This window comes from Biomphalaria glabrata, chromosome 17, assembly GCF_947242115.1.
Source record: "Biomphalaria glabrata chromosome 17, xgBioGlab47.1, whole genome shotgun sequence".
Taxonomy (NCBI): Eukaryota; Metazoa; Mollusca; class Gastropoda; family Planorbidae; genus Biomphalaria; species Biomphalaria glabrata.
In genome coordinates this window covers 12,615,081-12,632,514 of record NC_074727.1, presented here as the reverse complement: position 1 = coordinate 12,632,514, position 17,434 = coordinate 12,615,081, and the positions used below count along the sequence as shown (strand labels likewise).

Sequence of the window (17,434 nt, the reverse complement as noted above, 5' to 3'; positions counted from 1 at the left end):
TTTCCTACATTTTGATTATAACTGAAACGACACGAAGGGATATGGAAATATTCAATAGATAAAATGTTGTGCAATGTGTAGATTTATGCCCATAATGGACCTTATTCACCAATCGTAAACAAACAACATTTAGTCACGTGATCTTATTGATAAAACAACGGAAAAAAATGTCACGTGACAACCAACATGAATTAAACATGAGATCGTAAATTATATAGAAGAGATAGAGCACCACGTGGCTAAATGTTGTTTGTTTACGATTGGTGAATGAGGTCCATTAAGGGAGAGATGGTATTGAGAAAAAAAAAGGGTTGGAATTAAAAATTGTGAAAACGATTAGAGTTACTGTGCAGAAACCAACAACCTCAACAATCCCTCCTTTTAAAGAAATTTTATTTAATTAAGAGGGCAGACAATAGCAACTGTGTGTGTTTCTAGGAGTCAGCGCCTTTCAAAGAGTGTCGCCACAAAATATTATTATGAAGTAAAAAGTAAGTAAAGTTCGCCTTTCAGGGCAGATGAAGTAAAGGTCATCTTATTCTGTGGCCTACGGTTAACGAGGTTGTCATGTGGCCAGCACAACGACCAACCGCCTTTACTTTTCCCCACCTAATCTCAGGTACCCATTAGAGCTGTGTGGACTCAGAGGCGCCCCAAATACCAAAATTCAGTCTTCACCAGGATTTCAGCCCGGGACCCCCGGTTTGGAAGCCAAACGCCTTGCCGCTCAGCCACCGCGCCCCCATTTTTATTAAGCCATGCTGTGTTAACGACATGACATGCTGGAGTTTTTTAGGGTAAGTACTGAACACAAGTTTGCTCAGAGGCTAACTAGATTACGAAGACATTCTTTAGGCTTACCTTGTTCCTAGCGTTGAACGGGAAGTCAGGTCACGGGAGTAAAGAAGAGTTCCACTATACAGAGAGAACTCCAAACTCCCTTAGTTTGGTCTTGAGGAGATACTGAAATAGAGTGAAAGAAGAAGAAAAAAAAACTTAACAGTAGTTAGTGATAGAACAATAAGTACTTTTCACATTCATTGCAGTTCATAAAAATGGTCCAAATCAGAGGCGTCGCAATTGGTTGGTGTCACCCGATGCTATTTGCTTATGGTACCCCACCCCCATAAATCAACCCTTTTCAAAATAAACTTTCCCAATCAAATTGTGGTAGAGTTATTAATTAATTTTTATTTTAATTGAAACATAAAAGAACATCAAATAATTACTTACACTTTATTGATTTGTTCATAATTAATGTAAAGTAAACTTCGTATGTAAAATTGTACGCACCCTTAGCACCACCCTAGTTACGCCACTGATCCAGATACACAAGGGATTGTGGACGACATTTAAATTTTGATGCCGCTCTTTGTTATATATAAGACGAATATTTTGGCGGATATCGTATTTTCGTATTGTATCAGGAATTCTTATATTGAACATGTTTTAAATTTGTGGTCCGTTCCTTGTAATTAAAATTTTTCTTTATTTGCATAAAAATGGGTCACATGTGTAATTGAGAAGTCGATTTCTTTAGGGAACCAATTCTTGACATTTTATAATTTTTCAAATCTCATTTTTTTTAATGAGAAATTTTATATATTTATATGATCCCCTTAATGTCCTGGTAGCCGAACAAATGTCTTTACGGACTTACTGGAGACTTTTATCTATGGCGAAAATTAAAACAAAATTAATAAATAGCTTTTTGGTGTTTCCGGTGTATAGAATCAAGGAAACCAAATGTTTCCCCAAAATGTTTCCGGTGTATAGAATCAAGGAAACCAAATGTTTCCCCAAAATGTTTCCGGTGTATAGAATCAAGGAAACCAAATGTTTCCCCAAAATGTTTCCGGTGTATAGAATCAAGGAAACCAAATGTTTCCCCAAAATGTTTCCGGTGTATAGAATCAAGGAAACCAAATGTTTCCCCAAAATGTTTCCGGTGTATAGAATCAAGGAAACCAAATGTTTCCCCAAAATGTTTCCGGTGTATAGAATCAAGGAAACCAAATGTTTCCCCAAAATGTTTCCGGTGTATAGAATCAAGGAAACCAAATGTTTCCCCAAAATGTTTCCGGTGTATAGAATCAAGGAAACCAAATGTTTCTCCAAAATGTTTCCGGTGTATAGAATCAAGGAAACCAAATGTTTCCCCAAAATGTTTCCGGTGTATAGAATCAAGGAAACCAAATGTTTCCCCAAAATGTTTCCGGTGTATAGAATCAAGGAAACCAAATGTTTCCCCAAAATGTTTCCGGTGTATAGAATCAAGGAAACCAAATGTTTCCCCAAAATGTTTCCGGTGTATAGAATCAAGGAAACCAAATGTTTCCCCAAAATGTTTCCGGTGTATAGAATCAAGGAAACCAAATGTTTCCCCAAAATGTTTCCGGTGTATAGAATCAAGGAAACCAAATGTTTCCCCAAAATGTTTCCGGTGTATAGAATCAAGGAAACCAAATGTTTCCCCAAAATGTTTCCGGTGTATAGAATCAAGGAAACCAAATGTTTCCCCAAAATGTTTCCGGTGTATAGAATCAAGGAAACCAAATGTTTCCCCAAAATGTTTCCGGTGTATAGAATCAAGGAAACCAAATGTTTCCCCAAAATGTTTCCGGTGTATAGAATCAAGGAAACCAAATGTTTCCCCAAAATGTTTCCGGTGTATAGAATCAAGGAAACCAAATGTTTCCCCAAAATGTTTCCGGTGTATAGAATCAAGGAAACCAAATGTTTCCCCAAAATGTTTCCGGTGTATAGAATCAAGGAAACCAAATGTTTCCCCAAAATGTTTCCGGTGTATAGAATCAAGGAAACCAAATGTTTCCCCAAAATGTTTCCGGTGTATAGAATCAAGGAAACCAAATGTTTCCCCAAAATGTTTCCGGTGTAGAGAATCAAGGAAACCAAATGTTTCCCCAAAATGTTTCCGGTGTAGAGAATCAAGGAAACCAAATGTTTCCCCAAAATACAAGTATTGGGACCTAAAACTTCATTAAAAACTCTTAAATTTTTTAATTCTGTTCAGTTTTGAAACATTTTGTTTATAAATTTCTACGCATAAATTATGCAAATTAGCTTAGCTAATTGTAATAACTGTTTAGTAGGATTTTGTGTGACTCTAATGGCTCATCAATTTCTCCGAAATGGTATATATATAATTTTGTGTTTGTAAAGTTATTAGTTTATTTGTTATGATTTTTTTTTGTAACAGAAGTGTTGAGTTTGTAAAAAGTGTCGTTCCATTTTCTAGGCACCAGATGTGCCAAAAGTCACCGTCTCAAAAGAGTTAAAAACAAAAACAAGCAAGGTATAAAAATACTTCGAAAACAAAAAGCAAAGCTTAAACTGAGTGAAGGGATAGCACCGTCCATATATCTCAACATGCAATGTTTATCTCCTCTCTTTCCATAAAAATAACTATTAATTACCACTAATAGATTAAGGAATTATTTAATTTTTAAATTGTATTATGTGTTGTCATCGGACATCGAATGATTGTGCAAAATTTCCACTTGATCTGAGAATGGGAAGTGGGAGAAAGAACAAGTGTGAAAGAATCCACCGAGATGGACAGACGGAGTGAGTTAAAATAAGCTTTTTGTCAAAACGTTGGCAATGCCATATAATAAATACGAAAGTACTTTATAACTAAAGGGGACTTCATAGTAGAGACTTCCATATCTTCATCAATGGACACACCTCGTTTCAACGACATAGAATTGGTGTGCTTTATATTGCATAGTATTATTAATGCAACTATTATAAACAGAATTTTTACAATTTCAGTGACTTCTTCTATAGGAAATCCAAACTCTACTAAGACTCAGGGAAATGACAATCAGCAAACAAATGTCATATTGTATTGGGATATCTACTTCAAATTTCTACCACCTCCACCCCCTCTCGCACAGTTGTTATTTAGTGGGAGGGTTTTTCTTAATGTGTAATGTGTAAAAAATTATTAAATAATATTTACAAAAAAAAATGGTTTAAAATAAACGAAAGTACTGCATCAATGCAACTACAGGCTTGACACAAATTTGTCTTTAATCCAAGTAAAATTATATTACATTTGATTTCAGCATGAAAAAAAAATTACTTAGAATTTACCACGGACTATTAAACAGTTTAGTGATCGCGGTGGATGAGTGGTTAAGCGCTTGGATTCCAAACCTGGGGTCGAGGGTTCGAAATATCGGTGAAGACTGGGATTTTGAATTTCGGAATTTTAGGGCACCCCTGAGTTCAGCCAGCTCTAATGGTGTACCTGACTTAAGTTGGGGAAAGTAAAGGTGGTTGGTCGTTGTGTTGGCCACATGACACCCTGCTCTAATGGTGTACCTGACTTAAGTTGGGGAAAGTAAAGGTGGTTGGTCGTTGTGTTGGCCACATGACACCCTGCTCTAATGGTGTACCTGACTTAAGTTGGGGAAAGTAAAGGCGGTTGGTCGTTGTGTTGGCCACATGACACCCTGCTCTAATGGTGTACCTGACTTAAGTTGGGGAAAGTAAAGGTGGTTGGTCGTTGTGCTGGCCACATGACACCCTGCTCGTTAACCGTTAGCCAAAGAAACAGAACACCTTACCATCATCTGCCCTATAGATCACAAGGTCTGAAAGAGGAAATTTTACTTTCTTTACTCTATACAATAGTCTATGGAATTTACGAACTATTTGTTTGCAAGATCCATCACTTACAGACTTCAAAGACAATAGCAACAAATTTTTTTAAGAAATAAAATTTTAAGATATTCAATAGGACTAGTAAAAATCTAAACAGACATATCGATAATTAGATCAGTACTAAAAAGTGCTAGTAAATCTATTATCGTAAAGTTTATTGACTGTTGACTATTCTATAGGCTGGCGTAAACAAAGCGATTAAAGAAGAAACCGACGAAACACTTACATGTTATGGTCTACACGTCCAGAGGAAGATATGGCAGACATGTAACACCACTGATTGGTTATCAATCTATCGATATCTAGTCTGATAAAAGCTACACACACTATCGGCAGTAAATTTATGCACATATACGTAGAAAGTGACGATGATGCTAGGAAGATGTGTCCGTAATCCAAATTTTTTTTTTTTGAGAAAATTTTCCTCACTTTTCGTTGTTTTTTTTTTTATCCCACAAAGACCTAGATCTAGGTAGAAACAAAATCGAGTAATTCACTTGGTTGTAGATCTAGATTCTGTCAATTAACTTGTTGTGGTCCATGCTGAGGGGATAGAAAGAGAGGGGGGGGGGGGCGGGGACTTTGTTGACAAATAAACGTCACGCATTGGTGACCTCATGAAAGTGACGTCATAAGCCACCCTGCTGAAGATCGCAGCTCCCCCCCCCCGTGCCCTCCACCTCCCATACCGCTCATCAAGCACCTGAAACTGACCAGCGGTCTTGTTGACATTAGATATCAAAGTTTGCACCTCAAATGGCCTGGGAGGGGATTTGGTCTTTGCCCCCTCTTTCCGAAAATCTCAGCCCAAACCATTGAATCCCTTCCAGTCATTACCTAGCTACTGTGTGCAGGTCATGTGACAATGGACAGCTGACTAGCTATAACTTTCTTCATTAAAGAGTTGTCTGGAAAACTGAATAAAACAATTATCATGTGTTGATACTGTTGCCTTATATGTAATTGTATTGAATGGCACAGTGCCCTTCTTTCTGTGAGTCGATTGTTTAATAACAATATTGAAAAAAAAAATTGATGTTTAATAAACATAATGAGGAAAAAAAGTTGACGAAGATCTTTAGATCAATGTATCTCTAGATTCTAGATCAATGTATCTCTAGACTCTAGATCAATGTATCTCTAGATTCTAGATCAATGTATCTCTAGATCAATGTATTCTGGCTTCGGTCGCAAAGTGTCCTAAAATTCTCTAAGAATCTTTTAAGTATGTCGGGGTAATGAATGAATACAGCAGATGTATAGATTTTGTTATGTCAACTATACATATCCATTATGTATGAAAGTACATCTCGTACATCTTTAATTATGTATAGTGCAAATGTATAAGAACAATTCTTCAATTTGAATAAATAAATACAGATAGATAGATAGATAGATAGATAGATAGATAGATAGATAGATAGATAGATAGATAGATAGATAGATAGATAGATAGATAGATAGATAGATAGATAGATAGATAGATAGATAGATAGATAGATAGATAGATAGATAGATAGATAGATTCAGATACTAAGCCAACTGCCAATCACGTTTTCATCTCTCCACATGTGGCTGGCCACTGTAAGTGTTTTCCCTCTTTCTCAACCTATCAGTTCGGACCACTGTAATGTTTGACCACAACCAAGAGATAAAACGAAGTGCGAAAAGTGACCACAAGTAGCGTCCCCCTTCCCTCCCCGCCGCGCTCCATCTAGAGCCCCATTGTGTAAACATCGCGGCTCTAACGGATAATCTCATTAATCCACAATGTGACTACCTAGTGTCTCCCCCCCCCGCTCCACCTACCACTGCCACCCGGACCGTGAGTTCTTTATCTGCAAGCACCCCCCTCTCCCCCCTCCTGGTCAACATGAAACAGTAAACTAGCTCCATTTTCGTGGGCTACAAATATCACCCAGGACATCGCACAGTTTGGGCCAGCGGAGACAAGGTTGTTGTGTTCTACGAAAGTAGTTCTACTTAATGCTAGTTACCGTTGCTACTCTTTGTTCCATCCTAACAACAAGTAATATAAAAAGTTGTTTTTAAAAACAATTCCTACTTTATGAAACTGTTCATAAGGATCTATTTCCCCTTTGTGACTTTGAATTTTAAGGATCTTTTGGTCCACTCAACCCTAATAGGTACCTGACTTAAGTTGGATGCCGTTGGTGGTTGTGCTGACCACATGACACCCTGCTCGTTAAACGTTGGCCAAAGAAACAGAATATGTCAAAATCATCTTTCCTATAGATCACAAGGTCGGAAAGAGAAACTACTTTTTAAAAAATTCCTTGCAATGCTTCAATATTACCGGACATCTTCAGATCGAGTGAGCTGTGTTATGGAGTGTGTATTTTGTTTGCTCACTAAAGGAAGTTATTTGAATCTAGTAGCAGTATGGTGCTATAAGTCAACGACCGGTAATAACAAGCAAATATCAAAACTAAAACACAAAAATAATAATAATGATAATAATAATAACTACCCAAATAAAAAGACGGGATAAGAAAAGTCTTTATGATGTTCAAAAAAATTAATTTTAAAATTTTGAGTGGAAAATTCTTTCTTCCTTATATATTCTTTGCATTTTGAAAATCTATTTTAAAATTGAAAACTCGACATTAAGCTGTACATCCCGATGTAACTGACTGAGAAAAAAAGTGTGTGCAAAAATACGAAAAGTTTGGGATCAAAATCGATTCATGTCATAATTCAGGCAGACTTGAAACACGGCAGATGGAAACAGTACATTAGCAGTAATTAATCTATCAGGTATTTCACCCCAGATGTATGTATTTTTGTTTAGGCTATGAACTTGCAGTAGTTTATGTATCCGATTTTACCGGGACATAGTTGCATTAATAAAGGTAGGATTATAAATAAGTAAAATTAACCCTTTGAATCTAGTTTAATGAAAAAATTTACAATTATAATATCCTATTTAAAACAAAACAATCATGAAATTTCAGAGGTCTACAACTAGATCAGTATTTTGATAGTCCACACAGACTAGGCAAACCCGCTAGCGGAATAGTGGGCACTTTTAAAAAATGAGTTTTATTTCAGATAAAAACTTGATTCTTTCTCAATTATTTTTCTGCTTTCAGCGATTTACCGCCCGGTTCTGGTTTAATCACAAACCTATAAAAATATATATATATGCTGTCTCTATCGCTAGAGCTAGACTAGTGGAGTTGAAATCTTTGAAATATATTTTCTCTGAGTTCTTCAATGAATACAAATATAAAAATAATGAATTTGGGTTTATTGGCTTCAAAAAGAATACAGTTTTAATGACAGTCTGTGACAGAATTAAATTTACTTCAGTCTCTTCGCGGATATTGATAAACTCATACATAGAAATACGTATATTGCAGATTTTCCTACATGGCGAAAAACCTATAAAAACCGAGCTTTCTGCAGCATCCGGTGTACCCATTAAACGTAAGAAACTTACTTAAGGAAGTGTCGATAAGCTTTTTTTTTCTAAAAGAAATAGAGTTACGCATTGTCAGCTGTACACATTGAAAATTTTTTTTTTGGAATATGTGTGTTTCCTGTTTGTAATTTTTTTTTTTTTTTTAAGTGGCAATTTTAAAGTTTAATTCTGGGTATAGGTATGTGTGCATAATTTTCTTTCGTAACTTTTATTTTAGAAATTAAATTGAAATTGCGACTATGACATTTATATTTTTTTAATCCAGCCACAATATGCTTACATCTATGCACATATGCTTACGTCTATGCACATATGCTTACACCTATACACCAATCTTATACAAACTCAAAGAGTTTTAGCTCTAGTTCTAAATGTCTACCGAATCTCGTACTACTCCCTCTTAAGCTCTAATGCTTAAAAAAAAAGCATTAAAATTGTAGTGCAACAATGGTGGGGGGAGGGGGGGGGGGCTCATCCAACGTTAGCATCTCTCCAACAGCCTATCAGTCGTGTACCATCGAACAATGAACTCGCAAGCTCTGCCTTGAATCAAACTACATCCTTTGTGGCTGTTGGAGTATTACATTTTATAGGACTTAACATTTTATAACTTCTTCAACACACTATAATTTCCGCGAGAGAAGCGGCAACTCGAACAGTGATATCCTAGAATCTAGAACACAGTTTTTCGTTCGACTCAACAAAGCTCGAATTTATAAATAGACACGAGACGCAGTTTACTTACTAATTTAATATTTGACTACAGTAATAGTTGTATCTTTTTTTGACTATATTAATAATTGTATCTTATTCGACTACAGTAGTAGGTGTATCTTATTCGACAGTAGTAATAATTGTATTTTATTCGACTACAGTAATAACAGTTGTATGTTTCTACTACACTAAACGTCAGTAATAGATGATCTTATTCGACCTCAGTAATGTTTGTAATTTATTAGAGTTTAAATGGTAAAGGTATCCCTTTTGGACCTTACGATCTATGGTAGAGGGGATAGGCAAAGGATGTAAAACTCATCTGTTTCTATGGCCGACGGTTAACATGGGTGTCATGTGGCCAGCACAACGACCAACCGCATTTACTTCCCAACATGTGTTAGGTACCCATATAAGCTGGGTAAGCTCAGGGGCGGCCCCTTAAAAAATCTTCAACAGTACTTGAACTCGGATCCCTCTTATTACATACCACTGTAAAATGTGTTTTATTAAATTGAAGTAATATTTGTATCTTATCTTATTTGACTAAAGTATATTTTTAGCTTATTTGACTATAGTAACATTTTATCATATTACATTTATCCATTTTATCACAATGTTATATATAAAATTCACGTCATTCACATTTTTTTATTGAAAAAAACAAAAAAAAAACAAAACAAAACATTCACATTAAACTTTTCATGTAGGTCGAGCCGAAATCTGAAAGAGGTCCTGATAGTTACAGAAAAGTTTAATTTGTTTCCACGCTTACCATATCTCGAGGTGACGACCACCCTCCCCCCCCCCCCCATTTTAGTGCTCCCCTTTGGTGCACTCTGCTGATAAGGTTAGCCCACCCACCCACACCACCACGGCAGGCTCTCCTTGACACAGATTCGAGTGATAACTGCAGGTGTGGACAGTGGTCGGATTGATTAGCCCGAGTGGTGGACTGTACACCACATTCCTCCCACTGACCACGATCACCCGGGAGAGGTTGCCTTGAATGAATAGAGTTCTTAACGTGTTTGTTTAGTTATTACATATTATTAAAGCAACTATAGTAGCTTAGGGAAAAAAAAAACGCCTTTTTTAAACTTCATTTAGCTTAAAGAGGTGTCATGTGGCCAGCACAACGCCCAACCGCTTTTACTTTTTCCAAACTAATGTCAGATACCCATTAAAGCTGTGTGGGCTCCGAGGCTCCACAAAGATCCCAAAATACAAAAATATCAGTCTTCGCCTGGATTCGAACCCATCGGTTTCGGAAACCCAGCGCTCTATCACCGCGTCTCTTTAGTGTCTAACATTTGTAAAAACATTTTTTTTTTTAGAAGAATGAAAAAAAAAGTTATGGGATGAAAAAAATAATAAAAAGCTAAGTCTATGTACACTACATTCAATCTCTCTCAAACATTCCTTAGATTCCTTTCAACTCCCCATCATTTCTCATCGAAAGTCGACTTTCTTAGTTTCTTTTGTTGACAAGAGAAAAGAAAGAAGCTCTCGAATTTATGAGTTCTATACATAACATAACACACACTCGTATTGAAATCATAGTCTTCATTAACACTGCGTTGTGATATACTGCAATTACGGTAAATAACCCTAACTACCTTTGAAAATCTTTTTAAAAAGGTTTATACTTTTTAGCATACAAAATGATTATTTTTTATTTAAATCGAAAGACAATAAGTAAAAGATGTACATGACATTTATACATGTTTAATATGTTAAAAGATGAAAGCAATACAAGAACAATCACTTATTTATTAATTGTGTACATTTAATTACGTCACCTTATTTAAACTACATTTTTTTATCCTCGTTTTAAATATGGTGTTAGTAATGCGCATAAAATAGGCATGATTCGTTTAATAAAAATAAATATGTAAATACCATTTTAAATTCTTTGAGACACAATGAACGTAATTGGACTACTACATAAAGCAACGTACACGTATGTATGTATTTTTTGTTTAGAAGAGATCGTAAAGTAAGTCAAGTTTCAATTTCAGACATTGCGATCAATAAGCCAGACGATGTAAAGGAAAGGTCATCTGTGAAGACACCCAAGGAAAGTTAAATTGTTTGTGCATATTTGCATGTAATACGCATAATTATTTTTATACCTAGAGACATAAGCTTTAAAACGATCAAAATCAGCCACTGCGCCTTAGATAGATAGATAGATAGATAGATAGATAGATAGATAGATAGATAGATAGATAGATAGATAGATAGATAGATAGATAGATAGATAGACATCTAGGTCAACCCCCCTTTGTTGCAAACATCTCTGACGTGACTCGTTACCACACACGTCAATATAAACGGCCACTACCGGTCGGGTCAGTAATTGCCCGGTAATGATCGACTTACAGCGCCGACTAATGGCTAATTGCAGGTACCAAAACAAATTTAGGGGGGCTACGGACTTTGCTCCAAACACGGCTAGGCTACACGGTCTTAGGAATAAGGAGATTACGTCTACAGACTAAGCAAACAAAGCACAGATAACTCGCTCTACGTGCCTCGTATTTGAAGACGGAAGCGTTCAAAAGTTGTCTGCGCTTAAGACGCCAGAGTCATATAAAAATAAATTAGCTCTTTTAGTGGACCGTAATTTGGGTCTTAGAGTTCCGACATCTCTGTGGAGAGGTCTAGGCGTGATCTTGAACAGAAATAAATAATTGACTTTTTAATTGTTTATCTCCCGAGACACAAGAGTGAGAATTTAAAAAAAAAATGGCGTGACCGTGGAACAGCAAGGATGTATGAGACTTGCACAAGGACGACAAATTTTTTTTTTTTTTATTTATGAAAGAAAATGTATTGGTAATGTGGCAAAGACAATAATGTGGTTAAATGTGGTACCTACCAAGAACAAAACACATCGATTTAGATCTACGTTTTCTCATTTGAGACCTTGCTATCTATACAGCAGACGATATACCGCTCATTTTTCTTTGGCCGATGGTTAACGAGTATATCGTATGACCAGCACAACGGCCAACCGACTTAAGACTTGAGAAAGAGTTCAATGGACTCAGCGGAGTCCTAAAAATTACATTTAAAATCTCGGTCTTCACTAGGAATTGGACTCAACTCGAAACCTTGATGAGTGGTTAAGCGTTTTACTACTCTGCCACCATACCCAACAGATCTACGTTTCAATAGAATAAAAAAAAAAGGTTCATTGTCATGTTTTGTATTGCAAATACAGGTGGGGCTCGTGCCACCAAGCCAAACTTTCATTCACCCCCCAAGGATTCGAACCCGAAAACCAACTCGGTACCCAAATATTACAACATACGACCGCCAAAAAGTGTGGCTAGCAATATTACTGCCACTTTCTTATATTCACAGTGCAGCAACATCCTAAAGTACATTTAATAGTTAGTGCTAATTAATGAACTTCTCGATCGAACTAAATAAAATTATTTTACACACAAATTCTATGTGCATGCTTATAATACATACAGTATCAACTATCCAGCCTCGGGTTCTGTGATGGGTATCCATTATAACAGAATTTTGCACTCTTTAAAAACTTGTTTTATGTACAAACTAAAACACACAAATAACAGCGCTTGCATTTAAATAAAACCGTTAGCGTCGCCATGTTAAAATGACCGGAAGTGGAAAACAACAACAAACATGTACACACTAACTGGACACAGTCCAACTGAGCATTTCTCTACGTACTACGTCAGCTATATGAAATGAGACGTTCCAGGGCTGTGTTGATGTGTTCATGATGTGTTGATGTGTTTATGATGTGTTGATGTGTTTATGATGTGTAGAAGTTGAATGGAGGGGTAGTGTGAATCTGTTTTTTATACGATGTCCGCAATAATTATTTTTTTAAAATGTATACTTTGTTTTCTTTATGGTATGTTTTCTTTATGCTTGTTTTCTATATATTTTGTTTTCCATATACTTTGCTTTCGATTTCCTTTGTTTTCCATTTATTTTTCTATATTCTTTGTTCTCTATATCTTGTGTTATTTATATACTTTGTTATCTATATACTTTGTTTTTATACACTTTGTTTTCTATATACTTTGTTCTCTATAAACTTTTTTTCTATATGCTTTTTTCTCTATATACTTTGTTTTCCATATACTTTGTTCTCTATATACTTTGTTTTTTATATAATTCGTGTGTTCTCTATATACTTTGGTTGTTTTTTTTTTATATGCTTTTTTCTCTATATATTTTTTTTCCTTCAATCCAACCTCAACTATAAAAATAAAAGTATAAAGACATGCGTATTAAACCTAGTCAAATGTATTTCTAATAAGCCTCATGAATAGCTGCCCTAACTTACATACACAGGACTCTCTATAAGCATTCTACACCTTAAGCCTTGCTTAGGTATTAGCTTCTGAGAGTAATTCTCTATCACTCAAGCCACGCTTCAAAAAACATAAAACAAATTAATAGATCTATATAAATAAATGGACCCTCTAGATGTTTCGCCCTACATTTATTTTCCCAACACCCGCTTTAAAAAAAAAAAAGAATTTCCCGCCTATCTCCGGCCTGGCCGCTACATCAAGATCTGCCAAAGACAAAGTGCCAGAAGTGACAGGAGACGACAACTCTGGGAGGAGTATCTGCCAAAAGAGCATGAGAAATAATGGAGGTCGCCGAGGACACGATTGTCTAACTTTTTTTTTTTTGCTTTTGTAAAGCCGCTTTTTTAAAAATGTACCTTTCTTTTAAGCTCTTCAGGAACTTTTTTACACCCACATTCTGGAACTTTCATGACTTTATGTATTGACTAACATACACTAAATAATGTACAGCTCAAATGAACTATCTAGCCTCTATCACTAGGCTGCAGGTGTCACAGTAAACACCCGGGACCGTGGTGTCACATTGCAATAATCCTTAAGAATATTAATATATGAAAAAATAAGAAAAATGGACATTGCACGAAAAATTATTTAAGCCTTAAATATTTTATTAAGTACATATAAATAATTTAGAACCTATATGTTGAAATGTATAGCAGCACTGAACAAAAATTTACAAATACTAAAAAAAAAACAACATTGCCTGTTAAAATGTTCAGAAAAATAGAGAAATGAAGGTACTTTCTTTATTGTAAACACTAGGATGCATTCTCATAAATGATACTTTCTCTCCTTTGTGACATTTGAGGTTGGAATGGGTTAATAGTCAGGATGTATATCCAATGACTAGGTTAACACATGGGTAAGTTAATAAAGTCTTTTTTATGAAATTAAGACAGTCGCGAAATGGAGTCACAATAGCTACATCGTCTGAAAAATGTCTGTAGTCCCTGAACACCTGGAGTGTTGATTGTGAATTGAAAATATTATTTTTGTTCTAAAAAAAAATTGGTTCATCTCTGAATTAAACTGCATTGCCGTTCTTGACTTTTTATTTCATATGGTAAATAGAGCTCAACAAATTTCAGTGATCCCCCTTGCTAAAAAAAATCAGTTAATAAAACCTACCACCCAAACCTACATGATAGTGACATGGGATAAAAGTAGGTTAGAGGATTCAAAGAACCGTGTCATTATGTCGACACATAAAGTGCAAACACAATTCACAAGCCAGATGTATGCATGCTAAGATGTTTTTATTTCTCGATCAAGTTTGTAATAAATCAGACATAGTACTGAATCCTCTGAATCATTAGAAGACAATACCGGATGTTACACGCCTCTAGGGCCGGAATTACATCCATGCTTCAAGTGCAGCCGCCTAGGGTTTCAAAGTCAAAAGAGACGCAAACTACTACATTGAAAGACCTTTGCTTAGAATTAATAAGAAATTCATATGAGATCAAATGTACAAGTACTGCAGTTGGTCATTACTTAGTACTTAGTACTACTAAAATGTATTTGCATTCATAACATCAGAAGAGAATAGGAACCTCCATAAAAATCCTGACCCACATATCCGAACCCAGCTCTAACACGCACACACATACATCATTTAAAAAAAAAAAGTCCTTACATTTTCAATGCCGAATTCAGGGTAGTTAAAACCTAAGAATAAATATCTCGCTCTGGCTTTCATTTGCGATCATCAGAGTTGGTGGAGAGACAAAAACAATTCTCTTTCAACAAAATGTAGTCACAAAGCTTAGAACAAGTAAAACCTGTGAGATGAACTCATTGTGGTACAGTTATCATACTTTCTATCTTTCTGCATCTTGTAGTAACGTGTCAAAAAATTAATAAACTTGTGTGTGTGTGCGTGTCTGTATGTGTGAGTGTGTGTGTATGCGTGTCTGTATGTGTGTGTGTGTGCGCGCGCGCAGATTTACCACTTTTTTAATTCACTGTTTCTTTGTTAATAGTAATTAATGTGAAAGTTACTCCTTACAAATCCAGCACAAGACTCGTTAATATCCCGCCCCTCTAAACTTCTATCAGTATTGCATTACGAGGCAGCCAAAGTTTGGTTCCACTGGACAAGAGTCAATATACCATTTTTGTGTTTAAAGTTATAGAGCTCACGACACGCGTTTGGGAACTAGGATGTGAGCTCCGGCACGATTTCAATTGGACATCACTGGGTAGATAAGTAAAACCAAAATAATAGTAAAGTGTTCAGACCTTGTGATCTATAGGGCGTGGATGTTAGGGTCATCTGTTGTTGTTTGTTGTTGTTGTTGTTTTTTTGCCATTGGCAGTCCAATAGTGTTCGTAGCCAGCACGACGACCAACCGTCTCTAATTTCCCCAACTAATTTCAGGTACCCCTTAGAGTTGGATGGACTTTAAAAATCGCAATTTAAAAAATCTATTTATTTTTTAACGGGTAGGAATTCATGGTTAATGATAATAATAACAATGAATTTTGTTTCTCTTTAACGAAACTCGACCCTAGCAGCACCAGAGAATGAATACTCTTTAATTTCTAACATAATAATAATAGTAATTATGGGCCCCAATCATAGGCTAATAATAGTTTTACGGTGAACATTCCTAAGGGAGACTATAGTGAATTTTATTTCATTTTAAATAATCTCGATTCTGAACCAGAGAACTGAAAACACGTTTTATAATAATAATAATAATAATAGTAATAATAATAATAATAATAATAATAATAAAATTTTGTAATTAGAAAGTCGAAGGGGATACCATGAATTTTGTTTCTCTCTAACTAAACTTGACACTGGCAGTACCAGAGAATGAACATTACTCCATTTTCCACATAATAATAATATTAAATTGGTATCATTGTCGCAATTATAAAGTTCCATATCCTTCTTCTTCTTCTTCTTCTTCTTGTTATTATTATTATTATTATTATTATTATTAAACAACGTTAATGAGGCCATAATATCTGTCTACACTTTACTATTTTATTCATACCCGGATAGCACGGATTGAGACACTGATGTCACTTTTGCTAGGAAACTCAATCACTTACCTTGGAATAAAACATCCATTGGTTTAGAAAGTTTTGCCATCAATCTTCCTTTATAGATTGTTTTAAAATCAATACAATTAGGAAATCCAAATTTATGCTGATTGATCTAGGCTATTTCTCAATATATCCAAGCACGAAAACTTAAAACACCTTAAAAGATAAAAGAGACTTAAAACTTTGGTCTTTCCTTATTGTTTTAACCCTAAATCGTTGAAAAAAAATATTTATATGCCCTAATTAACTCTAATTATTTGCTAAGAATAATTAGCAGTGGTTGAAATAATCTGACAATTAATATTTATCTTTTAAATGGTAAAGTGTTTTTTTTTTAAATATTAATGACACATTTTAAAATTAAATTTTTCATTTATCATGAGTAGGTCAATTGTTTTGATGCGAAATGAAATTTAAAAGTTTGAAAAGTATAATAGGTTCATAATAAAAATAAATTAAAGTCAACTATCGCATTACTAGAAACTGAGGATAGTATGATACACTCTACGTTTATCAAAGGTCAAAGGTCAGTGATGAAATAAAGAATGAACCTAACTCTGAAATGTCTCAATAGTCCCAAACGGAATCAAAAACAATCAACAATCAACAAAAGTAAAAAATCAAGTGAAATTAAAAACGTATGAAAGGTTTAAGAGAAAACAAAAAGTGTATAATCAAGAATTTGTGTGGACCATCAACTTACGAAGTGGTTAGAAAGACGGCGTTAGATTCTTATAGTCTTGTGTATTGGCTAGTATCTCGTTCTCCTTGCTGTTTGCCTTGCTTTATCACACGCAAGATTTGATAAGGCCCTCTATATGGAAAATGAAATAACCCGAGGCCCACTCCGAGACGCCCCGAGCAGTTTTTTTTTCTTCCTTCGGCGCTCTTCAAGCGAGGAGGTTAAAAGCCGAACGGTCCGCCATGGCGGATAACAGCAGCGCCACCACCCTCTTTTTTAAAACCTTACCCTGTTCCCCTCCCCCCCCCCCCCAAAAAAAAACACACACACGACACTACTTGCGATTTTGTGCATATTACTAGGCACAGTCTCACGAATCTTAATCAAGCCATGGGCGGATACGGAGGATAACTAAATGGGGGTAATGATATCGTTGATAAACTGACAGAGCTGATGTGATTTTATTTTGTCTTTAAG

At 35.5% G+C, this 17,434-nt stretch overlaps 1 protein-coding gene across 9 annotated transcripts in view; it reads right to left on the bottom strand.

Moving 5' to 3' along the window:
• LOC106071477 (transcription factor GATA-4-like) overlaps nucleotides 1–17,135 on the bottom strand; it is a 38,689-nt gene extending 21,554 nt beyond the window's left edge. For 4 of the 9 annotated variants that reach the window (XM_056015805.1, XM_056015811.1, XM_056015812.1 and 1 more), the window contains exons 1-2: nucleotides 16,979–17,135; nucleotides 862–963 (exon numbers count right to left, since the gene is read on the bottom strand). The gene's annotated coding sequence lies outside the window, so the exon portion shown is untranslated. The other 5 variants (XM_056015807.1, XM_056015806.1, XM_056015808.1 and 2 more) reach the window with 5 other exon arrangements.
• Nucleotides 17,136–17,434: the final 299 nt, after the last annotated feature.